The 7,491-nt window shown below is 35.6% G+C and overlaps 1 protein-coding gene across 1 annotated transcript in view; it reads left to right on the top strand.

The window, feature by feature from the left end:
• LOC115239088 (speckle-type POZ protein) overlaps nt 1–7,491 on the top strand; it is a 31,225-nt gene that overhangs the window by 1,751 nt on the left and 21,983 nt on the right. The gene's annotated exons all lie outside the window — the stretch shown is intronic.

Here is a 7,491-nt window from a genome sequence, read left to right as displayed (position 1 = left end):
TGCCGAGAGCGCGACTCGATGGAATTCGAATGTAGAAAACGGCTTTTATATTCGTGTTGTTGTATTTGAAGCGTTTATTCGTCGGATGACGAGGACACTCGACGAATCGACGGTCTTGTCGGAAAGAAGCGGAATTTAGAGATAATCACATCCAGAGAGAATGAGAGAATTATTCAGTTTTCAAATATTTATAAATAAATAAATGTTTTTGTCATACACCGAAAGCGCTTTAAAGTACACGTTTAATTATGATAGTTATTCGCAAAACTTTTAAATTTTTTATAATTTTAAACAATTTTGAATGTTATGAAGGACGTATTTTATCGCTCGACATACGTATAGATTGCGATATTAATTAGAATAAAATAACGCGCGTTTACAGAAATATAATGCTTCCAATATGAATATTGAAAGCACTGAGAATATTCAAATAATATGATAAACCTCGTGTTTAAATGTTAATCGCGATGTGTGATTAATCGGAATGTCGCGAAAAATATTTGGCTCCGGTTCGTTTTTTCACTCGTAACATATTTTTCGTACCAACTGCAATTTTTATCGTTATTTTATGGCTGTGTTCATTAAGTACATTATTAAAAATATTTAATAATTATTAAAAAACACCGAAAAAGAAATGACAGATACTTTTGACATTCGCTCTGTGATTTTGATCGTTTGTCCTTTCGTGATAATTAACGAAAAGAGAGAAGCTTCATAAAATTACCATTACATTTTTATTGTCTACCTTTATCGAGCTATTGATGCCGATTACATGGACACAAGTCACGAAGCTGAAAGTAAGATCTGTTTATTACTTCAAGTATTTATATTTTATGCGTTGCCGCATACGTGTGTACATATTCGATATAAATACGCGATTCTTTCGCCCGCGAATTCTAACGTGTGTTCGCGAATTTCATCGTCATCGCGTACATATGTACGTCGAAAATCGGCTCGATTGTAATCGACGATATTTCCGGTTTCGTCAATGGGGGAGGGGCGAGAGATCTTTATACCGTTAGTCATTACTTCCTGCTTGTGTACATACGTCTCTCCATCGCATCGATACGACTCAAAAGCGGTGAATCACGAGACTATAAACGGATTCTCTCCCTCGGAGACCCATCCCTCCACGATTATGTATGATTTAACGGCCGCGATATATGTCAGCACGTTTTATTTTTAGAATTGTACCTGCGCCGAGAATGTCCTTGACATTGCTACGCCTTTCCCGCGAATGCAGAAATTGCTCGTAACGTTGCGGAGAATTATCTCGACTCGTTTACGAAGCGAATTAATCTCGACAGCAAATAATAAAACTTGTAGCGCTATTTTTTTTTTTTTTTTTTTTTTTTAAAGATCCGCAACAAATCTACGACGAGATTTTATTCGCCGACCAACTCGGATCCGTGCAATTTAGAGCTCAAGATCAAAGATTGCGCGCGCAAGGAAATTGTTCCGTTAAAGTTTAATGTAAAAACCGCTCTCTCGGATTTAACGTAAAATTTTCAATTCCGCGTTCGTTCAAATTCGACTTTAGAAAACTACGAGTATTTTCATCTTCTTATTGCCCGATAAGAATAAACGTGTGATACAATACGTATCGATAAATCTCGTTTTAATTGCGGTCGCTCGTGCAACGCATTAGAATTTCCGATTACTAATTGCTTCGTTCATATTATTAGTGTTAATCGCGTGATGACGATAAATGTCGCGTTTAGTATCACGCGACTTATCACCGTGGCCGCTTTTACAACCTCTTCTGCATCTTTGCTATCTGCGTATCGTCGTCAAACTTGTAACCTTCAGATATCACGTCAAAGATTTATAGTTAGACTGCCAAAATGCCTGCAAGTATCTTTTAGTCTGTCTACGCGTTTCCTGTGATATTTCCACGCATCTTAATCCCTGGGCGATCTTTTAATGCCTTTTAACTGCCGCGTCAGACGAATGACTTCTGTATTTCCTCGATAATATTATGGAACTTATATATAGATGTGATTTTTTTAGCTTTAAAGCAACCGTATTTTATGCATGGTTTATATACATGGACAAAATACGAATCTAGCAAATAATAAAATTCTTATTGTATACAAATGCTTTACAAAGGAAATGCAGATATGATTTGCATGGATATTCGCTATTCGCTATACGCACTGTATATTTTTTTTTTGCTGGCGATCAAAGTGTTGCATCTCGTCGAAGAGAACGCGATGCGCCTTATGTCACGAAAGGAAAATCATTCAACAGGCGAAACAGGTTGTGGCAAGGCTACATTATGTGTAATTCACGCGGACAACTGCAGCGATATATCCATCAATCATTTCGCAGCTGTCGCGCTTATCTCCAATTCCTTGTTATTGCTCACTAGTGCCCGATGACGATTGATCCCGGGGAATTACCTTTAGCAATTAGATAACGTTTTGTGCGTTAATTTATTAAAAAAAAAAAAAAAAAAAAAATACACGACTGAATCGGGGTTTAATGCGGGAAATATTCCGACTTCAAAAGTGCTCGTGTAACAAACTGTATTGAGCGCAATTAACGCGGGTCACTTGCCTCCCACGCATTCAATCAAAGGTTAATCGTCCTTGTTTAAACTCGATGTCAACTCGATAAAAGTTTATCTTCTAATCAACCTAATATTCAAGGCTTCATTAATTCTACTACTTTAATTTTAGAACGCAAATATATCTCCATATCTATTCCATTAACATATATTTTTATCAATTTTAAAACTTTTATTGATTTTATCACATTTAAGTTATATTAAATTTATTAATTTATACATTTTTTTGTAATCTATAATTTTATGTACTTGTATTCTCCTTTAAAATGCTGTAAAAAAGATTCGGGTATTTATTTTCGTTATATTTAACATAACCGTGTTTAAATGAATAATTTATAATAATTAATTCTGACACTGTCGTTTTTTATATTTGCATGAAAATGTTTTGCGGAGAAAAAATTTTAAACTTTCGTTTTCACTACATGCAAAAACCCATTGATATAGTAAATAAATATTTAATTAATTTTCTTTTTAACACGTTTATGAAAAAAAAACGACAAGCGTTTGTGGGAAAAACAATGCAGAGACGCGCTCAGCTCGAGTCACGTTGAACGACGAATCGGAAAAGCCGCGGCCTTGCCTCGTTGTAATGTTATCGTTTGCGTCACAATATTTTCTCGTCAGCAGCGCGAGCGCAAAAGCGGGAATGGCTTTGAATGTCCTTTGTGCCCGTCGAACAGCTGGTCGCGCGCGCGCTCGTCGATATGTGCATTCGTGTATAAGTGCCCGTCTACAACACTATTACTATTACTGCGACACTGTACTCGTGTCGCACAATATCGTCGTAAATTAAAACGCCTGCCTATATTCCGAATAACATCGATTACCGTTCTACTCTGATCGCGTCACCTCGATTAACACGTAACGACGTTCCACTTATGATCGGGTACGTATTAAATTTAGTCGAAGGCTTTATTGGCAAACCGTTTAGCAATGCAGATACCGGCAGTTTCGGTAAATCGTGTCGCGAGGATGTAACTCGAATGCCGCGATTATTATTGCTACACGATTTTGTTTCAACAATTTCAACGAAGATATGAAACTTTTTTTTTTTTTTTATCGCTTTTATTGTTCCACTAACTTGAAGGACTCTGATAAAAATCTGGAACGTGAATAACGAGATTATTATCGAGGATATCACTTTGGCATACAGATATAAATCTTTCGGATCAAATCTTTTTTTTTTTTTTTTTCTTTATCAAGTCAAAATTACGGTGTCCGCGATATCTCTCGTCGCTATTAGTTTTCGTCCATGATTTATGTTTCGCGGAGGAATTACATCTGAATATTATTATAGTCGTAGCACGGGAGTCGAGGCCAATCGATGTATCCGGAGCTCGATGAAATAAAGCCGAGTACAAAGAAGCAGGAGGATGGTTGTGGTGGTGGTGGTGGTGGTTGTGGTAGCGAAGCGCGGCGGAGGGAAGGAAGGAAAGTTGTCCCTCGCGCTCGGTGGCAACCTTCGGCTTCAAGGGTACAGGGCCGTACGTCCCTCTTAAGGGTTCGCTTTCCCTCTTCCGTGAACGATGTGTGACGAATACCTCGGAATTCAAGACCGACTTCCATTATAAAGAAAATAGATGAAAAATGTTCTCTCGGAAAACATCTTGTCCTTCGTTTTTTCAACCTGTGGGTCAATATATTTTTTTTATTTTTTTTATTTTCAAGAATTGTAAAATTTATGTGGTTCGTAAGAGGGTTTTCTAAATACGAAGCGCTTTTGGAGATTTTTTTGAAAATCATGTATCACTTTTATAATTTTATTAATTTGACGTTTTTATAGATGTATGATATCATAATCGGATGCCGAGTATTATATTTTTGCGTTTGAACAATACAGTTTATTATCTCAATTATTTTGAATATTGCTTGGGATATAACTAATGATATCCAAATATGTCAACATGAAAAATTACGCGATTTATCTTTTCAAACAAATATATTAGCTATGATAAATGTTGGGAAGAATTTATCATGAAAGGGTTAAGTTGGTTGTGGAAGGAGAAGTATCAACGACGCAGAAAGGCTACGTAAGCAGTTATGTAGTATAGTATGCGAAAGCTTATCGAAGTTATCGCTGAGCAACCAAATGACAAGCAAAGAGCCGCGATACACACGATCGGACGCCAAATTATATGTAAAGTTTGCGACTGAAATTGCCTCAAAGCGAACGACGAGGTCTGTACAAACTTCTGTATTAATGGTATCGTGTATCAGTGCACTTGCGTTCAATAATTAAACAACATATTTTTTCGTTTATTTAATTCATTTTAATGCTCGCAAAAAAAAGAAAAAAGGTCGCGTGTGGTATTTGGTGAAAGATGCACATTATTAATGCACTTGATTGTATGTCTCGCACATTCTGAAATTCATAAATTTCACATAATCTTCCTCGAAAAAAGAGGAAAGAAATTCAAACAATGCAACTGAGATCCAATCGAAACGATAAGAGTTTTGGGACGTCACTAGAGATATATCTCAAAATAAATATGTGTATCATTAACTATCGTTAAATATCGTAAAACAGGGCAACATTGTATAGCATTTATAACAGGTGTTATAATTTAGAGAGACAAGAGAGAGAAAGAGAGATGGCGAATCAGTATAGTTAGATTGAATTGTTAATTAAATTTAAACGTCGATGAAAACAATTATTAAATATTAACCAGGTCTAGAAATCTTTATTTAGCGCGTTCAGAGTGACGATTGCTTCGACGATATCGAAGGGACACAATCCAAGGGCCTTGGTAGTTTAGGTATCTTTTGTGGTTAATAAGACGGTCGTAAGGGCGCATCTGCAGGGAATGGACCTCGCAAATTGGCCGTGAGGCCCAAGGTCGTCCAGTATATCCCACGTACCGGGGCACTGGCCCCTGTTAGAAACGAGTCGGGTCTCGGGGAGCTTCCCTCCCCTTGCGGGGATCCCAAAGAAAAGCAATCTTTCGGCCCTAGAAGGACGAGTCAGGAGGAGATCCGTGCTGTCGCTCGCGCGAAAACGCTTTTCAGATCAATTCGGCATCTGCAAACGTCACTGAAAAGAGCAGATGGGCGTCAAAAGGGATTAAACAGAGAAGTTAAAAAATTATTAATGATACCGATAAACGAAAATTTTACGAATTGATTGCAGAATTTTAAAGGCAAAAAATGAAAAAATTCTTTTTCACTTCGTCTTTGCAAATTATGCGAACTGTTTATTTTGAAAGTGCTATAAGTCAAGACGAATCTTGATAATATTTTCAAGAATAATATTATCAAGATATCACAAAGATATTTGAGTACTTTCTAATACATGTTTAATAATTTACGTAGTATTTATAGGAATTGTGTTAAAGAAAAAATGATTTGTGAGAGGATTTACATATATTCTATATCTTTAATTAATTAATAGCTTTATATTATTATTTCGAGTTTCATGAAAAATTCAAGAGGTATATATCATATATAAATTTATATATCGCCGGCGAGAAGAAAGTAAAATGCTGCATCATTCAATGATTTATGCATATTATTTAATCGCGTTAACGCGTATCGCATCACAGTTTGCTTGATATTTACGGTTTTTTGGCGTAATATGAGCACCACACCCTTAATTTCCATTCCAGAACTGATTTGTACAAGTGGACCGTGAATTATCGCGCGAATGCTCGTTGAAATGTCATTAATAAACGCTATAAACACAGAAAGGATATTCGTTTATCGCTTTCGAGACTACATAATTTTGTATTTCGGAACGCATCATCTTATAATCAACTCGCTTCGCCATTAATTTTCTCGTTCAATGCGTCAGGATAATAAAGTCTTTTATTATATAATTAATTTTATAATTCGTATAATTTCTCACATATATTTGTGACCGAGAATCAAGTCACTATCGCATTTTACTTTGTCCGAACGGAATGGCATTCGCTCGTCGTGTACTCTTTGTATGAAAAGATGTTTGCCTCTTATCGTAACCGTGAACCTTGAATCGTGCTGTGAACTGAGTTGTAATGAATGCAACACGAAAATGGTAGAAATTTAACTACGAGTAAACTTTCGAGAGAAAAAATAAATTTAAGAAAATTTTGTAAGACGAATACAAGTAACTTTAACACTAACTTTATTAATTTTATTAATATATTATTAATAATATTCTCTTAAAGATATATCAAGAGAGAGTGATTTTTTCTTTTCTCTTCTTTTTCTATGTATATGTTTTATCTTCTTTTTCATTTATTTTTGTACTTTAATTTTCTCATCTTTTTGACGGTCTTATTTAATTTTTGTAACTTACTTTTATATCTCAATGAGCTTAATTCAGAGCAAGGTAAATTTATTTATTTCTCTCTCTCTCTCTCTCTCTCTCTTTTTTCTCTTCTAAGTTTCTCATGACAAAATTCAAGTCTACGTCATTCGCTGCATCATGCAAGAATGCATGAACGAAGAAAGGAGATTTATCACAGCTGACAGATAATCGTGCGCTCTCGTCACTTTGTTAGTAATTCTTCCTCGAATAACTTGATTCACGGTGCACCATTTGCACGACAATTTTACACTGCTCAGGTGTAATGATTTATCCATTTACATCTTAATCTTCGTTCTTCGCATATTTGTCTGTTACCTTTTTAAAGTAATTATTTGCAATTATTCAAAGTAAAAAGATAGAGACTTTTACATGTAAATAGATACAACGATATTGATTTTATATATATTTTATTTTAATCTCTCTCATATACATCTCTCTTTTCAATGAAACTTTATTCAAGCCCTTAATATTTAATTTAAAACGACGAAATTCTCGAATATCGTATTCATGTTTTCGCAGTGCCGACTTATCAATTCGTGATATGCGATACAAAAGACGTCACGCATACATGGATTCCTTATCAACTTCGCGTTTTCTTCGAGACACCGCGACCGAGCGTGCAGTCAAACTGCAACCG

Source organism: Formica exsecta, unplaced genomic scaffold (assembly GCF_003651465.1).
Source record: "Formica exsecta isolate Colony F162 unplaced genomic scaffold, ASM365146v1 scaffold363, whole genome shotgun sequence".
NCBI classification, from domain to species: domain Eukaryota; kingdom Metazoa; phylum Arthropoda; class Insecta; order Hymenoptera; family Formicidae; genus Formica; species Formica exsecta.
This window is presented reverse-complemented; position numbering and strand designations above follow the sequence as displayed.